General features: G+C 40.4%; 1 long non-coding RNA gene and 1 pseudogene across 2 annotated transcripts in view; one reads left to right on the top strand and one right to left on the bottom strand.

Moving 5' to 3' along the window:
• LOC310899530 (protein transport protein Sec24D-like) overlaps positions 1–19954 on the top strand; it is a 52545-nt pseudogene that overhangs the window by 9893 nt on the left and 22698 nt on the right. The window contains exons 5-8 of the transcript XR_014589224.1: positions 46–313; positions 2735–2856; positions 6275–6386; positions 7756–7883. The product of XR_014589224.1 is annotated as a protein transport protein Sec24D-like (transcript). The remainder of the gene's footprint in view (positions 1–45; positions 314–2734; positions 2857–6274; positions 6387–7755; positions 7884–19954) is intronic.
• The window catches only part of LOC310899534, a 46300-nt gene continuing 26438 nt past the window's right edge, over positions 93–19954 (bottom strand). The window contains exon 2 of the long non-coding RNA XR_014584366.1: positions 93–334. This is a non-coding gene — a long non-coding RNA (uncharacterized lncRNA). The remainder of the gene's footprint in view (positions 335–19954) is intronic.

A 19954-nucleotide genomic window follows, 5' to 3' on the forward strand; every position in this document is an offset into this window, starting at 1 on the left:
TACGTTGTCATTTTTGACTCATTTGATAAATAATTTCTTGCTCAGGTCCTGGCACTACTCCGAGCTCTCATACATCTTCTGGGCATCCAGCATCTTTTCAGTGTCCACAGCCAACACCTCCAACGCAGCAGCAAATGGCCTTGCCACCTGGATCACAGGTTCCTCCACCAGCAAATAATTTGTGGCCTTTGTGCTCAGCCTTCGTTGCCTACTATGGCCAGACAAGATGGGATCCCTGGATCTGGCTCCCCAAATCCTAACTTGCAACAGCTTCCAGGACAGCCTCCAGGGCCTGGATATCGTCCTCAGCAAGGTAAAGAATGATGTTTGGTATCTAATTGAAAACAAACAAATAAATGTATTGAGAATCACTGGTGGAACTGTGACCACTCACAGCTGATGTTCCGCTGCCTTGGAAAAATGAAAATTTAACCACCTTTTTGTAGAATGGAAGTTGTTATTGCCTGTCAGTGCATTCAAGGTAGGATATAGTTTTGCTCAAAAGTTCATCGCTCTATTGAGAACTTAACAAGAAAAAGGAGATGAATTTGTATCAGAAACAATGTGTGTTTAGTATTGGGTAAGGGTACAACATATTGTAGAAAGGAGTCATATACTCCTTTTTAGATACTCCTCTTTACTATAGCAATAAAGATTTGTAATTGAATACAAAGAGCGTGCTTTAATCACCTGTCACAAGTGAGTAAAACAGCTGGCTTTTTAATTGTCAAACTAACTAGGCTGGTTTGCATTGACTGATGTTAGTAGGGAGATTCTCACTGATGCAACTGGAACACTGGAATCAAGGGCTACAAGCTTTACAGAAGAGACAGGCAGGAAAGGAGGGGCAGGGATGTTGAGAAATGGATAGGTTGCACAGAGCTGGCTCTGAGAAACAGCCACAGACAGGCTGAAAGCATGTGGGTAAAGGTTAAGGACCAGACCCATAAAGGACACCTTGTGGTTGGCATCTCCTACAGACCGCCTGATCAAAGGGAGCCTGCTGATGAGGCCTTCCTGCTTCAGCTGCAACAAGCATCATACACACAGGCACCCGTCCTGATGGGTGGCTGCTTCAACCACCCGGATTTCTGCTGGGAAAGCCACACAGCAGGCTGTAAGTTATCCAGGAGGTTCCTGGAGTGCATTGAGGATAATTTCCTCGTCCAGGTATTAGGCAACCCAACCTGAGAAGTGTTACTGGACCTGGTGCTCACCAATGCAGATGAACCTGTTAAAGATGTTAAAGGGATTATTAATAAATTAATATAGATATTAAGGGATTCTGGAGGTAACTGGCCAGAAAAGAAAGGCCAAGAAGAGTGTAACACCCTCTGATAAATGAGAAGGAAGAACTGATAACAAGGGACATGGAGAAGGCTGAGGTATTCAACAACTTTGCTTCAGTCTTCACTGCCAGTCAGGTTTCCCATACACACCTCTCAAATTCTTGAACCTCAAGGCGGGGGCTGGGGGAGCAGAGTCCCTCCCACAGTAAGCAAAGAGCAGGTTCAAGACCACGTGATGGAACTGAACAGGTCCAAGTCTATGGGGCCCAATGCTGTGCATCCCAGGGTCCTGAGGGAACTGGCTGATGTCATTGCCAAGCCACTCTCCATCATGTGTGAAAAGTCCTGGCAGTCAGGTTAAGTTCCTGGTGACTGGAAAAAGGGAAGCATCGCTCTCCTTTTTAAAAAAGGATGGAAAGGAGGACCCAGGGAACTACAGGCCTCACCTATGGAGCCTTGACTCTGTGTTTGGGAAGTTCATGGAACAGATCCTCCTGGAAGCAGTGTCAAGGAACATGCAAGACAAGGAGCTGTCTGAGACAGCCAGCACAGCTTCACCAAGGGCAAATCCTGCCTGACCAATCTGGTGGGTTTCTGGTGGATGAAAAGTTCAACATGAACCTTCAGTACCTGCTTGCAGCCCAGAAAGCCAACTGCATCCTGGGCCGCATCCACAGAGGTGAGGCCAGCAGGTCAAGGGAGGGAATGAGGCCCAACTTGGAGTGCTGCATCCAGGTCTGGGCCCCCATCACAAGAACGATGTGGATCTGTTAGAGCTGGTCCAGAGGAGGGCTGTGAGGGTGATCAGAGGGCTGGAGCACCTCTGCTGTGAAGAAAGGCTGAGAGAGCTGGGGCTGTTCAGCCTGGAGAAGAGAAGGCTCCAGGGAGACCTCACTGCAGCCTTTCAGTACTTAAAGGGGGCTTATAAAAAAGGTGGAGAGTGACTTTTTATAAAGGAAGATAGTGATAGGACAAAGAGGAATGATTTTGAACTAAAAGAGTGAAGATTTAAAGGAAATTCTTCACTCTGAAGGTGCTGAGGTACTGGAACAAGTGGAGTCCCTGCCTGTGGCAGAGGGGTTGGAACTGGAATGTCTGTAAGGTCCGTTCCAACAAAAGCCGTTCTATGAAAGGCCTGGTTTGAGTAGCTGTAATAAACTCTACCAGCAATCCTACTTTGCTATATAATAGCAAAAACTTTAATTATACTCAAAAAATATAATTGAAAAATTTTGGAACTAGAGTTGTCACACCTAGCTTTATGTTTACCTTTAAATACCTTACCTGCATGAGCTAAAATAACCCATTTCTTGTACTTGCTGAAAACAGAAAGGAAGAAGTTGCATTTAGCAGAAGTAAGAATGATTTGTATGGCAAAAAACTGATGTTAAAATTGATAACAGAACTTAAATACTTCATATCAATGGTCATTTGTAACTGTGCAGCAAACTATGGCCCTCAGATGGCAGGATATCAACTGTCTTATCCTGGTGCCTTTCCTGGAGGTCCAGCACAGCTCTCTGGTCCGCAGCAGAAGCAGCTTGCTCCTGACTCTGTTCCAAGCCCGGTAAGTGATGTGGCACTAATGTTTTATGAAAGTAAATTTCTGCTCCATTTAATGCCATTGCATTTACATGGCTTGGTTTACAGGTTATGTTGCAATTTTTGTATAGTCTTTTAACTACGTGGGCTTTTTACTTTGTGTTGTCAGTTTGGAATAAGGGAGTAGCACATAGTGCTAGGTTTAGAACTGAAGAGGCTTTATAACTTTAGCTGATACAGGACATACCCACAACTCAGAGTACGTTAATAGGAATTCCCAACAAAGTTCTCCTTATGACAGTAAGGAGTAATGGGAGATTACTTGCATTCTCTGCAGCTGGTCACCTTTCCTTTCCACTCCAGAAAGATCCAAGGCTTAAACTTACTAACAGGTAGACACCTAAAGTAGGACTGGTGCAGAGCACAGGTATGTGAACTCTAAAATTGCAAACATGGAAAAGCTGAGAAGTCCCATGCTCAAAAGCCATGTCACTGTTTGTAGGAGTTCCACAGGCAACCAGAACTATTTGCTTGAGCATCTTTCCACCCTTGTAAGGATTTCAGTAGCTCAGAGTATACATAATGCTTAAGCTTCCTACAGGTTCAGAAGGCTCTGAAGTTGAAGCCTGCCTTAATGTGCACTGGTGGGACAAAGCCTCTTCTTTTTAGAATTGTGTTAGATGAAAAATAAAACAAGATATGGATTGTCAATCTTTCTTGAATAAAGTAGTCTAATTATTACCCAAAGGAATAACTTGTCAGATGCAGGCTCTGTTTAACTTGATTGGTTTTTTATTGGAAACAGCTGATCAAAGTGGGGGGGGGGGGAATGTGCTGAGTTCATGGGGAAAGCACACTGATGCACGCACTTACACAGGTTTTGGCAATCAGCTGAGCACGTTAAAAGGTCCTTGGAGAGTCAGGATTCGTGAAGCAGGCTATCTTGTAGCTTTGACACAGGACTTTCTACTTAGGTGCATTAACCACCACACTGTAAGCTTGTCTGGATGAAGGAATCTTCCCTTCCTCTACTAGTACTCTGAAGCAGTACTACTGTACAGGAAAGGGTTTGTGTTTTACTGGGAGGGGGAAAAAATCACTTGTGTAAAATCCTTATCCTGTCTAGTAGGGTGTAGCTTTGCTTCCTTATACTGGGATTTTCCTTTGTTTTATCCAGTGATGGTTTTACTGAAAAACTGAAAATATCTTGGAAAAATGCTTTTTTTTGTAATCATTTAGAGGTTAGTGTAACAACTGCAATTGCCACCATTGTGGTTAAAAGAAAAAAACGCACACAAAAAAAAAACACCTAAGCGAATTTCTGTATAATTAGCAAATGTAGGTAATAGTGCCCTGAATAGGCTGACCATTCTCAGTGTTTCAGTGTGGTGCTTTTACTTAAGAAGTACAAAATCATCTTGTATAATAAGTTTAGGAAAAAAAAAGGCATCAGGGGAGCGGGAGGTCTGGCACAAAAGCGTGGACTGATGTCTTGTTTCAATTACACATGTAGAATAAACAGCCTTGACTATGACAGTGTTGTTAAAATAGGTTAAAAGGTTTGTTTTAGCAGCACAGAGAGGATCAAAATGACATGTTTAAAAGAAACATGATCTGGGTCAATGTCTGCAAAGGGCAAAAAGCTAACTCAGAATGAGGAGTAAGTATGACCATGTGTATTTCTCTTGTTATATTTACATTATACAATTACAGTAGTGTTGCCAGATAAATTTACTTCTTATCTGTAGCCATTGTTGATTTATATTTTCTTACATATGTTAGAGGTTGATATGTTCTCTGACAACAGCTATGAAAACTAGCATCTGGGCTTTGTCAACAATTATTTCCAAGAACAATGATATATTTAGGTCAGTTAACTGCAGAATACCATGGTGCATTGATCCTTTGCAGAGCCAAGTCTTGAAAGTGGTTTGCTTCTTTCAGCCAGCAGACCTTTTTAGAACAAAGCCTTTTTCCCTTCTAATGCAAGAGTTAGTGATAAGTATACAAGCCAAGCAGGCAGGGAAAAGTAATCAAGCAGAAGATATAACAAGCTCCGAGGAATGTATTGTGTATTTAAATCGCAATAAAAAAACTTTAAGGAGAATGAAAATGTTACAGGCTGTAGATTAATTCCAGTGTGTTAGGAAATACCTCTTGGACAATGATCAATAGACTCCATGCTGACTAATTTTGTTTTTCTTCTGTTTGCTTTCCAGCAGAGGCTTCTGAAGTTCCCCAGCTATTATTAGAATTTCTTGTGCAGTGTAAAGATACAATTGCATGGGATACAAGCAGCAGTGGCAAAGGCAGTTTCAGAAATTCTCTGCCTCCTTCCTCTTTCTCACAGCTGTTAGGCTACACACTGAAGTTGATAGCTGAAAAGATAACTCCTTTGAGGATGAGAAGGAATAGTGGTATTGTCTTAGTGATCCAGTTCATGGTGTGGACCAATATACCCATTTATATAACTTCAGTTGTACCCTGAAAAGTATCAAACTTAAGCATGAGGGACTGCAGAAGTGACAGTATAGAAAGTGTACACAAAGGGAATTTGTTAAGTAGTAAAGCCAGTTTCATGAGCATTTCATGAAAATAATTAACTAGTCTTCAACCAGAATAAACCTGCACATGATTAGAGCTGCTTCACCAGAAGTTTCTGTGATTGCTCTCCTTTACTTTTTTTTCTAGGAGGAAGCTCACAACATGGTAGTATGACTCAGGGAATGAAAACACTCAGTTCCAGGGTTGACATACTACCTCATGGCCAGACAGGCTTTTCTTGAGGATTGAAATTACTACCTTCTAAATTGCAGTGCTGACATATAGCTCAGCTAGGAACGTGGTACTCTCCGTAGCTTATCATTCACTTTTTAACCGTCCTGTGCACAGAGCCTAGTGGGCAGGAATTGAGGGCCAACCCCTCCCACTATTGCAATCAGATGAATTACCCACACATTCGTTTATTAAGAACAGATTTTGGCACAATTATGGCCGTACAAAAGATAACCTGGTATATGTGACATCTGAGTAAGGTGATGCAACCTGTTATCACTTGTTTGATCTTGGAAGGCCACATTCAGTAACAAGGCTTATTTAACACAACCACTCTATTCAGTTTGCTGGCTAGACTCTCCTGAAAATGTCTGACTCCAGCAGTCAACATGCTTTGAACAACTCCCTTGTTCACTGTATATAGGTATGGTCAACCCCTATGGGTAGTGTTACCTCTGCAGAGTTCCAACAGGCAACTGTAGCTGTGAGTTACACTGCTCAGCTGTGTCTATATAGTTTTCTAGTTCTTAACTATCCTAGAAGTTTGTATGTGATGGGTTTATTGCACCTCTGTATGAGACAATAATTTTACTTGGTCTAACTCTTTATGGATGTAACTGAATCCATGGCCAACCTTTCTCACACTGTTCTTGGTTCTTATTAATCAGATTCAAGTAATTGAAAATGACAAAGCTTCTAGGGGAGGGCAGATCTATGCTACAAACACAAGAGGACAGGTTCCTCCTCTTGTCACTACAGACTGTGTAATCCAAGATCAAGGTAACTGTCCCTGTTACTGCTTTGGGGGAAATGAAATAAATATATGTATATATGATTAAATTCCCACAGTTGTCACCTGAAAATGGTGCTTCTTACTCTAAATTGGACATAAAATGGGAAAATTGTTCCCAGGTGTGTGTGTGGGGTGGAAGCAGAGGGGGGAGAACTGAGTTCTTAAACTTTTGGTTAATTCCAGTGAAAGCTGTGAGATCACCTTGCCCTCACCTTTTCTGCCCTTTCTGGAATTTAAAGTAATATGCATAATTGACACAACTTCTTAACGTAAACTTTTTCAAGGTTTTCAAGTAAAAAGCCCTCTTCAGATTCTTCTGAAATTTTAAAAGATGGATGCTATAAAAAGCACTGACTCTAGCATCGTTGTGTTTTAAGATAAGAATTTTGGAAAATTCTATTCAAACCATAGGGACATAGTATGAGCCTGTCTAGTTGGCTTAGTGTTTTTGTTTGGCTAGTGTACCTCCATTTGCTTCAGCCTAGACCCTGTAAGTACCATACTGTGTGCTCCTGACAGCAGACTTGATACTTCAATATAGATAAAACTGATGGTATCATTTAGTCCAGCATTAATTGATCAGCGCTTGGATAAGCTATACAAAACATATGAACACATCAAGATTTTTGAACATTATCTGAGAATGGGATAATGCAGTTCTAATGAACAAAGAAATTCCTCTCAAGAAACTGAGCAGATCTGCAGCCTGATGGTTTAAAGAAAAAAAAAAAAAGGAACATAAGGTAGTTTCTGAACTGCTTGGACTTCCAGTGCTCTTGTCTGCAGTGCAGAACGCAGTTTCTCATTGAGGGAACTGAGCTAAGTGTGCTACAAAAAATAGGGTAGTGATTTTAGCACACTGTATCTTGCAGGATATATGAGCATAGTCATGTTAACACTGGTATCCTACCTTCTGAATTAGAGCTAGCTCATTAGCGTGGTCTTGACAGTATCAGTTTGCTGCATTTTCTTATATACAGTGTTGACGTTCTCACTGGGGATTTCATTCATATTATTTCCTTTTAACGCCTCAGATATGGATATTTTCAAATTAATCTCCATTGAGAGAGATATAACAATTGTGCTTTTTTTCTTGATACTTTTAAATCTCTTCAGTAAATCTTAATTTTAAATCTCTTCATTAAATTCAAACAGCAAGAAAAGGTTTGCCTACAGGGGGAGGCAGTGGGCTGATACATAAGATGGGCAGAAGCTTCCATGGAAGAACAAAAAGCATGTATTTAACTTAGCATATGCTCTTGTTGTTTTTTTGTTGTTGTTTTTCTGGTTTGTCTTTAGGACAGGCAGATTGCACAGTGAAAGACTGATAAAAGCATGCTTTGTTGGGTGTTCTAGGCCATGCCAGCCCTCGTTATATCTGATGTACTACCTACTGCTTCCCGTCGTCTTCAGATATGGCCAAACAGGCTCGCATTCCACTGGCAGCTGTCATCCAGCCTTTTGCTATTGTTCTGCAAAATGAGGTGAGGACTAACAGAATATTAGTCCCTTGTGGTTTTGCCTCCTAAACGTTAATGACTTCTCTGGTGGGGTGGGGTGGGAGTGTGTCTTATCTATGACTGTGAAGGAGTTAGAGTAGAGAGGTAGCTGCAGAAGTCTATGAGTTGCACTTGGGTCATGATGCAACTTCGAGGGATAAAAATCTTTGAAAAGGTACAAGAGTGGTAATTATGTAATCTGAACTAGCAGGTTCCTGGTGTTGCCCCAACTACCTCTACTTTATGCCGTGACTGGCAGCTGCTAGAATTACATAACTATAGGCAAAGACATTAAAAGAGGATAGCCCTGAACAGTATCAACAGAGGCTAAATTCATTTTACTACATGAATAGTTACGTTCAAAAAATCTCATTTTTCCATTTTGTTTTTTACAAAATAAAGAGGAAGATAAAGGTATTTTTCTACTTGGGTGAACTGAGTCATAGAAAGCAGAGAAATGTAACTACCCATTTTTGGCAGTTATTTGGAGACACTAACCTAATCAATATTTTTTCTCACATTGCCATCTACGACAGCCCCTCCTATTCTAAGCATAGCCCTAGTTCATTTGCAAAATAATTCTGCAGATTGTCAGTGTCCTATGATCTCAGGATGGTTGTTAACACGGGTACACGGTTTCCTGGCATCCCCAGTGGGCTGCATCTGTAGCAGGGATACGACCAGTTTGCAAGTGCAGCTTGTAACTGCATCATCTGTAGGGCTGTCCTTTCTTGTTCTTAACTGCCTGCCTTCTTCTTTGTGCAGCTTCTAAATTCTGCAACAAAGGTCTGTAGACGGCATTTCCTTTTCACGTGCAATGCTAATTTACTTTCAGAGCATTGTTTGCTGCAAAAAAAAATATAATGTGGGGATCTCACATAAGTTATGTGATTGTGTCTTCAGAAACTCCCTCACAAAACATGCACAGAAAAGCCTAATTAAAATTGCACAGACTTTCAGTGTTTGGTTTTTGCAGTCATTGATTTTCTTCAACTTTGTTTTATTGCTTGTAAATTCTTTGTTTTTTGGTCTTTTTTTTTTTGAAGAATAAGTTGGAAAAAAAGCAGATGTTGTTCTTTATCTGGATGGATAACTTCCAATCCAACAGACTTCTGTAGTTTGAATTAAGATTTTTATCTTAGCAGGGAAGATAACTACATAGTTATCTTCTCTGGGGTCCACAGGGAAATAGGGTATATTACTTATAGTTCTGCAGATAGCAAGTCTCACCATTTGTCTGCTAGACAGCAATTTTGGGTTTCATTCCAGCTCCTGAGGGGAATGTGCGGACTTGGCTTGCTGCCCCCTGCATTTTCTCCTAGATGAAACTCCTGCTGTTGCTTCCCCACTCCTTCACCTTACCAGACAGCCTTTGCTATTTAGTCCCCTTTACCCCTCTTCTGTGCCCACATGGCTCTGCTGTCATGTTGGCTCCTCATTTGCATGTCTTTCAGTCTGCTTCCAGTCACTTATGCTTCCCATACATGGCTTCTCTGTCTCCTGTACAGCGTTTGGACGAGCGATCAAGTTGCTTAAATCGAAATCTCTTCTGCATATGTAAATTAGCAGTATGTACAAACATTTGGCCAAGTTCAGGAGGATTTTTCCATTGTTGGCAAAAAAGAAATGTACGCAGTGACCCCCTGGTTCTGAAGAATTAGTGTTCTCAAGCTGTTGGAAAGGTTAGCAGAATTCATTAATCTGTAAAGAGCAGTGTTTTTTCCCTAGCTTCTTTATCGGAAGAGGCTAAAAAACTTAAGTCTGAAAAATGTCTCTCAAAATTGGCTAAAATCCAGTGTGGAAAATTTCAGTCTAAACAGTTGTAGCTTGGTAAAGTTTTAAAGAACTGAAGAGATGGTGTTACAGTAGGAAGTGCTGGGGAGTCTTAGCTGAGGCAGTTTTTCCAAGGCTTGCCTATGACATGTCTTCATTGCTGCTGCCAAAATAAGATCTTACCCTTAAGATCTAAAAAAAAAAAAAGTCTTCCATATGGGATTTATAACCACTTCAATTCTGAAAAGCTACTTAATTTGAAGGAACTGGGCTTTTTATGGAGGTAAAATATATTCAAGTGCTTATTTGTGTTTCTGAATTTCCTACTATGGTGCTTTCTGCCTGGAACTAGTGACTGCAAGGCACGGGAAGATTTTCCCTTCAGGATGTCTATCCTATCTCGCAGATGCCTTTAAGTGCCTATTAACAAGGCCAGCAGGTGATGCTCATCACATGTTACAGGGCTCTGTACAGTGGGAATCTGTCTAATCTCTTGATAAACAGCATGTTATATATAGTAACATCACAATTTTTTTCTTGCCTTTTAATGAATAATATCAATTCATTCATCTTTGTTGCAGCTTCAGCTGCAGACATGCCTCCATTGCTAGTATACGGAGCACTAGCACCAAGTGAGTTTCAATTCTGTTCCTTTCCAAAGGAGGAAAAAAAAAGAATGGCTACAAGGATTTAGTGGACCATGGCTGTGAAATGCCCACAAATACTTTGTGCAGCTGGAAATATGATTAGGAACAGCTGAGAAACAGACATCTTAATTGAACTGTAAGGACTTTAGCAAACCCATACACTATACAAAATCCATTATGATGCACGTCTTTCTGCATTAGTAAAGCTGTATTTGAAAAGTCACGGGCTTCCATGGTCATTCAAGTGACTGATAGTCTTATGAGTATTCCATAAACATAACTCTTACTTGACTGGCGTTTTGCTCTCATCACCGCTTATAGTTGAGGATGAATTTGAAATAGTTCATAGATATATTTGCATGTTAGAATCACAGAATATCCTGAGTTGGAAGGGACCCCTAAGGATCATCAAGTCCAACTCCTGGCACCACACAGGTCTGCCCAAAAGTTTAGACCATGTGACTAAGTGCACAGTCCAAACACTTCTTAAATTCAGACAGGTTTGGTGCAGTGACTATTTGACTGGGGAGCCTGTTCCAGTGTGCAACCATCCTTTTGGTGAAGAACCTCTTCCTGATGTCCAGCCTAAACTTCCCCTGCCTCAGCTTAACACCGTTCCCGCGGGTCCTGTCACTGGTGATAACGGAGAATAGGCCACCTGCCTCTCCACTCCCTCTTGCGAGGAAGTTGTAGACTGCGATGAGGTCCCCCCTCAGCCTTCTCTTCTCCAGGCTGAACAGGCCAAGGGACCTCAGCCGCTCCTCATATGTCTTCCCCTCTAGGCCCTTCACCATCTTCGTTGCCCTCCTCTGGAGGCTCTCCAACAGTTTAATGTCCTTTTTGTACTGTGGTGCCCAGAACTGCACACAGTACTTGAGGTGAGGCCGCACCATTGCAGAGTAGAACGGGACAGTCACTTCCCTCGACCAAATAGCAATGCCGTGCTTGATGCATCCCAGGATACAGTTGGCCTTCCTGGCTGCCACTGATGTTCAGTGGTTTGTTGCCATAGAATGTATGTGACTCTCTTTCTATGCCATTACTGTACTAGGTCAGTTAGAAACAATGGGAAAAACTTACCGTGCTTCCAGATAATTTGAGGGTACAGCACGGTCTTCAGATGTCTTGTTCTTCCTTTCTCCGATCCTGAGTGTGGGTTTTGATTTACTGAGGGCAGTTGTTTGCTTGTTTACTTATTTTCTGTCTTAATTGAACACATTCACTGTTTTGGTGGATGACTTGTAAGCAGTGGTGTTACATGTTGGTACACCTTGGTGGGTTGTGCACTTGGGTTAGAATCTCCTGCTGGCTTTACATTGTAACCAACAGAGGGATTTGTTGAACTGTTCTTGCCTGTGCAGGCAGCAGGAGGGAATGCCTGAGAGATTCTTCATTTATAGTAAATGAACACAAGGGTATAGGAAAAGGTAACTGGGGTCCTACAGGTGTATGTGTAGTCAAGATTATAGTCATCACTTTGAGTCAACTGGATTTTGATCTTTGAGGATTTGTTTCCTTTGACACAAGGGGTGGAGTTAAAAGATCCTGGGATCTTTTCCAAATAAAAAGTTTAATTAAGTTTAGTAGTATTTCTCAGAAATATTCCTTCCAGTCTGGAGGTCCAGCCTGGACAAAGATAATTCAGCGTTTCAGCATGTCTGAAAGGTAGATTTAAGTTTTTCAGTCACTGTGGGTTCTTTTGGGGAAAGTGGAGCATCTACACATACAGGATGGTGTTCTGTCTCCAAAAGTCATTTGGGAATGCTAGCATACAATGGGAATAAGGTTTTTTGGTTTTTTTTCCTTCCCAAAATAGGGTCTGAGGGAAAAAAAAAAAAGACAAGAAATACACAAACTTGAACAGGGGCATTTTTGGAAGATGTGTGCAAAAGATATCCATGTGTCCAGTAAAGAATGGGATACAAGCTACCCCTGTGGGAGAAAAGAAGAACACAAAGGAAAATCAACACAGTGCTAGGTAAGGGTGTTAAAACAACCCATGCATGCCTTTGAATCAGTGCAGTGTTTCAGGAAAAAAAAACACAGGATTTGTTCCTTCAAAGAGAAGGAATCTTGAAAAATTACAGAAATGTAATGGAATGAGAAGATAAAGATGCTGTGGCTTTATATACTGCTAAAAAAAGCCCCATGCAATTGAGACTCTGTGGCATGGTGGTGTGTCCGAGAAGTTCCATAACACCTAGAAGTTTGGAAATTCTCAGTAGAGAGGACACGAGCAACGTAAGTGAATACAAATAAAGGCATAAAAATACACCAGTAGGCTGCAATATCAATCCTCAGATCAAGGGAGGAAAGCTGAATTCCTCAACAATTGATAGTTGAGAGTAAGGAAAGATCGAGTACAGCTAAGATGCCAGATTGCAGGTGCTCACCTGTAACCTGGTGCAACTGCACCCCGAGAACATTCTCATTTATGGCAGCCATTTATGGAAAACTTAAATAGATGTCATACTGGCCTTGCTGAAGAAAAGCTCAAGACAGTGGGTTTGCGTCAGTGGTGGTAAGTCGCAAGTGAGAACTAATTTAAGACACAAGTAGAGACTGTTCAGTAGAGATCACTGACTGCTTGTGTTTGATGTCCTAAGAACAGCCAGGTTAGTAACACTTAGCACATGGACACTGAGCTTCGGAAGAGCAGAGCAAGTGAAATGAGAGAATTCAGAAAGGCCCTTGAGTTGAAAGAGAGGCAACCTCCATGGAGGGTGCACAGTCTCTCATAGATTACAAATGACAAAAAGCCTTCCACAGCCAATCTAGAAAACTGTAGACTAGCGAACCTTACATGCATGCTGTATATCATTAGAAACTAAGGTCGTTAGAACATACATGCCTCCTCACCCCTGGCTGGTGTCTTAACAGCTCTAGATGTTTCTGAATCTTTATCTATACTAAGTCTTCATTTATTATTTCTCAAAAATAACAGTTCATTTTCACTCCCCTGATTTGGATGATCTATGAAAAGTATTTGTTTGTTGTAGATTTTGACAATACAGTATCATTGTTTGACAGAATTTATTTTTAGTCCACCAGTGCTTTAGCAACGGTCTATAAAAATAAACCAGCTCTCACAGTTATCATTATGGACAAAGCTGTACGTGAATTTGTTTTGGAGATGTGCGAATGTTTCCAGAGCCTGAATAAACCATGTGATCTTGGTTTAACATTTAATACCGCCTGCTTAAAAAGTTAGTTAAAAGAGTATTTCAAGTTTTAAAATCAAATATAAACAACTCCAAAAATATATGTAGTTTTAAATATTAAAATATCTAGAATGACTTTCTTGTTCCTTAGTAGTTTTGTGTTGTCACTCTCTACAATGTTATTTCTTATTTATTTGTTATTTCTTCATAGAAATATTCAGTGGTGGGAAACTATTTCACATTTCTCCTCAGTAGATTAACAAGTTAGAAAGATAAAACTGGAATGGAATTACTTCTCAGAAATTCTGGTGTTCATGAGCTGAAAGCCATTTAACCATTTCAGAAGAATACTGAGATATGATGGTGGCCAGTGCAGCTGAGCTGCTTGGAAAGCCGTGTGTTTTTTTTTTTTTTTACAGGGATGATAGCGCATTTCCTAGGTAGAGCTGTGCAGTACTGTAAGGTTAGCAGAAACTACAAACTGAGTGAGGTGAATAACTAGCAGGTGATGCAGTGTTACAAAATCTCTCTTCTGTTTCAAGAACAAAGTAAGAGTATGAATTTTCATTTAGACCCCAAGACTGTTCAGTGGGTTTGAAACAAGTCATTCAAATGTTGAGTAAATTTGAAGAATTCAGGGAAATCCCTACACTCTTGTGATCTACTGTGAGGACTCAGATTCTGTAGTTCGTATTCGGTGACCAGTAAGAATGGCAAGCAGGCTGTACCTTTAGTTGGAAACACATTTTCATATAGGCACATGTATTTATTAATGGTTCCGTGCTTGTGCAGAGCTTTGGTTTGAGGGGACTGAGGAACACTTAGATTGCAGGCAGTACAAAATGATTTAATGGAAATACCTTACTGATTCTTCCTTTCCATTAGGGATGCGTTAAAAAGCACAGATTGCAGAGAAGAAGTGCTCACTGATAGCATCTACCCACCGTAAAAAGCCATCACTTTATTTTACCCTTTGATTTTTAGTTACTTGCAGGAGGACGTTCCCCAGTACTGTGTGAAAGACTAGCTAATTTAAGGGCTTTTGATGAGGGATTCTATCAAAAGACTTTTAAAAAGCAAAGAGCAAAATACGTTATATCAACTAGGTCATGCTTGCCTGCATGCTGGCTGACTCTTGACAGAACTCAATAGATTGTGTCATGACATCCCTCTGCAAGAGCCACATCAACTCTTCCTCTGTATGTCCTGTTCATTGGCGTGTCTTTTTATGTTCTCCTCCATTGTAATATCTACCAATTTGCTTTCTGTGGAAGTAAGACTTGCTGGTCCGTAGCTCTAGGATCGCCCAGAAGTTCTTTGTAAAGTTTCTTTTTATATTGGTGCCTTCTTTACTTTTGGGCGCTGAAGCTCATGTAAGCAATTGGTTTTATGCAGTTCAGCAATTTTGCACTGTGAGTCTTTTTAGATAAGAATTACATGATTAGGCAGTAAAATTGTCCTTACTACTAGAAAGATTCTTTTAAATAGCAAAAGATGATAGCAAAAAGAAAAAAACTTTCTGAAGGAAAGGCTCTGAAAGAGCTGGGCATTTGTTTTGCTCTGCTGTTTCTTTTGAAATATCGTTTTCAATGTTGGCTTGTAAATTTGTAATCCTCATATGGGACTTGACATAACTGAGATTTCACTTCATATCCACCACTAGTGGAAATGAAACGTCAGGGCTTATTGAATGTTTCATGACCTTTTTCCTTTGTGTAAACTACATATGACTCTTTATATTGAAATTATTCAAAATTGTTATGTGTTTGTAGACAATACTGGACTTTTCCTCTCCATTGTGGGTAACAAAGCCTTCCTCCTCTCAAATGAGTACTCCACAGCAGAAAGAGCAGCAGTTGACCAGTGAAGAGATAATGTTTTGCTATCTCTGAATAGTAACTAGGGCATACTGCATTGCGTGCTGTGCAGTTCTCTGGATTGTCAAAGATCCAGCAGTGTCCGACTTTTGTCGATGTGTTTTGGGCATACTTTCAAAGTAATCTGTGCCTGTTGTCATGTTCTTCTAAAACATGGTGAGTGTGTGATGTAACTTAATAGTTAGGATGGGGTCTGACTATGTTGAAATGCTTCTTCACCCTCCAGGAATGGGGAGCTATTGAGTGGTCTGTACAGCAGAGTTCACTGCCTCTGTTTAAACTTCCAGAGATGGAAGTCGGTGGACCAGAAAGAAAGCACGTGTACCCGTACTGCCTTGTAGATTCCAACTAGGCCAGTTAGCTTAGAGATAGGGCCATGCTACAGGACATTCCGCCACGTTCTTAGGACTGCCTTGGTATTTTTACAACTAATCCATTGTTGAGCTATTTGGAACAGTCAGTCCATGTAGAAACTGTCCGGGTAGCATAAGCTTGTATCCTGAACTGATTACTGTCTATCTGCTCTGTTAAATGTGAGCCTTAACATTATTATTTCCTCCATTTTTCAGATGTTAAAACATGTTAACAGGGATGCTTTGGAACACCTTCAATTGAGAGGGAACTGTGAAACTCTGGTCTTGTGGTCCTGAGTACACCTGGAATCTGGAAAAGAGTTGTTGAGTCTTGTTGCTCTTTCAGTGCTTTTTTTTTCCCTTCCTCCTACTGATTAGCTCCAGGTTAATGTTGTGGTTTTTTGTATAGCACTCTGGGGTGCCTGACTATCCCATGCATGGTATAGAGAGCCCAGAACTTGTATGCATCTCCAGGTGCCTTACCTCGACAGCTTTATATCACTCGGGAGGCCAGTGCATGTGATCTAGGTTTTGCAGTGCCTAATTTAGAGATGCATAAATCCTGTGTTAGATAAGGCTTTCTTCATGGAGTATGCCCAGCGCTAGTCTGCATTTGGTAGTAAAGCATTTGGAATTGGATTGCTTCCCAAGACTTCATCTTCTAGGAGAAAGTTTTTGTTAGCCTATTGGGCTGTCACTACACGGTGTAACAAGAATGTAGAGCCAAAGTTAGCAAAGGTTTTGGCAGCATAGCTTTTCCTAATTCAAGTAAATTTCCTTATTTATTTTTTCCCATTTTTGTTTTTAGTGTACACTTTAAAATACTCTTCATACTTCTGTAGCGTGTTCCATGCATCGTTGTTGTTACAGTAAGGACTTAATTCTGAAAGAGATGGGGACAGTGACTTGGAAAATTGACATTCATATATACCTTATTCATATTTTAATCAGAATCCCTGATTAATTTGTGCAGTCTTGAAAGGTTAGACTGGGAAAAGTGCATTTCTAAAGATTTAGGTTACGATTATGTAATTAGTTTCTGATAAGTTGGAAACCACCTATTCTCCAGAATGGTCATGGCAGAAGAAAAACCTGACTAAGCACCAGTAAATATCGAGGGGAAAGAGGGAATTAAAAAAAATAATAATCATAGCCACTTACTTGTTTCACCAACAAAAATTACACTCGTAAAAAAAATTACTTTGGCTGTTGCTAGATACATCTGTAACTCAAAATAGCTCTTCGAATGCCACTTGACATTCTGTGGGTGCGTTTTCCTCTACAGGCTGCATGTTGCTCTCCTGAAATGGTGTTTGTCTCCTCTTATGCACTGGCCAAAGTTGACCATAGCAACAGCAGTAAATTAAACATTGTAAGACTGCGAGCTCTAACATTAAGCCTGCAGGGATGTTACTCAGTTACCTTGGAAACTTCAGAGTCAGCACACCCTGGTATTTAGTTAGTTCAGGATGAAAAGCTTTATTTTGCTTTTTAAACTGAAGCTATTCTTGCATGTTCGGTTTATGCATATTTTATTTATCTGTCCAGTAGTACAGAATCATAGTCTGAATGGAACAATGTAATGTATGTAATTTCAAAGGGGAAAGAAGTTTTTATTAAACTGAATAGGAAGCTGATGTTGTTTGATCTTATTTGTATTATTTTAATGTTTAGATTTATCCTTAGTATCAAAGTGTTATTTGGATGTATGGACATGCTGCATCTCAAGTGAAGGTCAGCAGCATAAGGCTATATCTAGGGCCTAATCATAATAGCAGGCTCTAACGCCGTCCTGTAGGAAAACAGGGGAGACTAAGCCTTCTACAGATGTCCCTTTATTCTGTGAGAAGGGATCCTTCTCTTCTTGTAGGACAGGAAATAAATGTGAAGGAGGGGCTGCTTTTTTGTTTAGTGTTTGACAGAATCGGGTAATCTGTGCTTGCTAAATAGATGCAGAGATCTCCTCAACCCTAGAGTACAGGAGCAATAGTACAGGTTTTTGTCCTTCCCAGGACTGCTTAGCTCATAGCTCTCTGCACAGCCCCTTACTTGTTATATTCAGCAGCAGCTTAATCTTCAAATAAAAGAGGAGTGTAGCTGCATACAAACACTCTTACTGTTGGGAGATCCTGGAGTCTGCCTGAAGCATCCAGCTATCACAGCAGTGAAAGTATTCATGGAAGGGAGACTCAGAATATAAACACTCCTACCTGATGTTATATTTTTAAAATAACAGCTAGTTTTGCTACCGACCTTCAAAGCTAAGCTTCTGTATCATGGAAAGGACTTAAAAAGGATATTAAACTCACCCCAAATATCCTTGCTTCAGAGATTAAGATATCCTGTGCTGCTTTTTGTTCACGTAATAACAATTCTCCTTATTCTTTCTAAGTATTCCTCTAATAGAGGCAAGTGACCAGAGTTGGCTTGTGATTGTAGCATGACACTTCAGGTATTCTCACTTCTTTCTGATTTCAATGGAAGTAAATTAACTAGCCCTAGAGGCATGTTTACTACTTACCTGCTGGCCTTCTTGAACAATGTTAAGCAGAACTATTTTATACACCTTGAATTAAAACACCTGTAAGCTTGGCTTAAAAAGTCACAGCAATACCTTCTAACAAAAGAAAGAAACAGCTCCAGGTTTTTGAGAAGGAAAGAAACCCTCCATTCAACAGACCTTTCATGCTGTAAATCTAAAATCAGTAATATACTTTCTCTCAAATGCTGACAAAAATTATATGTATACATTGTCTACCTACCTGTGTGTGTGTGTGCATGTCTGTACAAAATAACAAAAGAACCCCATCTGTTTGGCCACTGAAGTTGACAGTAGGCCACAATGATCCTGAAATCCATTTAGATTTTGGTTTTGTTCTTTCTGCAAAGGTTTGAATAACACTGGCAATGCTGTCCTGTGGCAGAAATTCATCCAGAATCGTTGCTTAAGAGATTACAACACTATACTTAGATTTATTTACAAACTTAAATATTTGCTCCCTAAACCTAGAGCTGCATGTTCCCTGAGCCCTGTTTGGTGAGTTGCCTGATTGGCTATCCTGAGGATATTCTAGAGCATGTTAGAAACAGTCACAGCTGTGTTTGTGAAAAGTGGTCATTGGCCACTCTAAAACAGAATTGATCTGCCAGTTTATCCATTATATTTGCAGGTAATGGGTTGTGCCTGTATTTTAAACTGTGGTGTTAGATTTATTGTGTATTTAGCAATCCTGAAAACTTTTGTGTGTAAACTAACACTGATGTGACCATACAAAACATGTAGAGACCAGACCTGTCAAGAAGTCAGTAGTAATAGTATTTAGAGCCCAAATTCTGTCTGCTGTTTTGAAGATACTTCAGGGCTTTCCTGCAGTGACCTGCAGAAAAATAAAATGCTTTGCTAATTTCATTTGCTTCTGTAAAATATGTCACTATCTCTTATTTCATTTTCAGCTTGAATGAATGTCAAGCCAGACATATTAAATCAGAATGCCTTCTCATGGAAAATCAAACTCCTGATTTTGTGAAACTTCTGTTATCAATAAAGCTAGACTACCTCCTCTTGTAACTGTTAACATTTCTGTAGAAAAGGTACCTTAAATTTGTCTTACTTTTCTATGGTTTTACAACTAATGTGACAAGGCCAAAAAAAATCTCAGACAACACCTGCAGTGTTGGGCCATCTGTGATACGGATGTGTGGGAAATAGAGTTGTGGATTAGTCCAGGCATGAACCAGTATCCTCTCATGTGATTTAACACGTGCATGTCACCCTCAGCAGCACTAAGAGGGGGCTGAGCTGCCCTAGGGTAGCTTTGTCTCCTACTCCTTCCATTGTTCTCACCTTGTGCATGTGCCTCTGCACCAGCTTGTGCTTTTGCTGATGAGTATAGGTGTATCTCTCTGGACTGAGAGATGGTCCTGCTTGAGATCTGATTCTTTAAAGTGTTAACATTTTGAAAGTCTGTTGTTCAGCACAGTTTCCTGATTATCCAATTTCACGCTTCTGCTTATATCATCAGTTAATCCTGGCTGCTGACCTTCACTTGAGATGTAGCATGTCTGTACATCCAAATAACAGTCACCACTTCAAAGCTGAGAAGTGCTGGAGAGAGCTGACTTGTTAACAGTTGGTATTCCCAACCTGGCATCATGACCAGAAGAAATTGTGTCTCTATTAAGCCTGGATATTAAACTTTTTTCCCTTTTTCTGCCACCAGTATGATATGGAAGTTCTAAAGAAGT

Source organism: Anser anser, assembly GCF_964211835.1.
Source record: "Anser anser genome assembly, chromosome: 4".
Lineage (NCBI taxonomy): Eukaryota > Metazoa > Chordata > Aves > Anseriformes > Anatidae > Anser > Anser anser.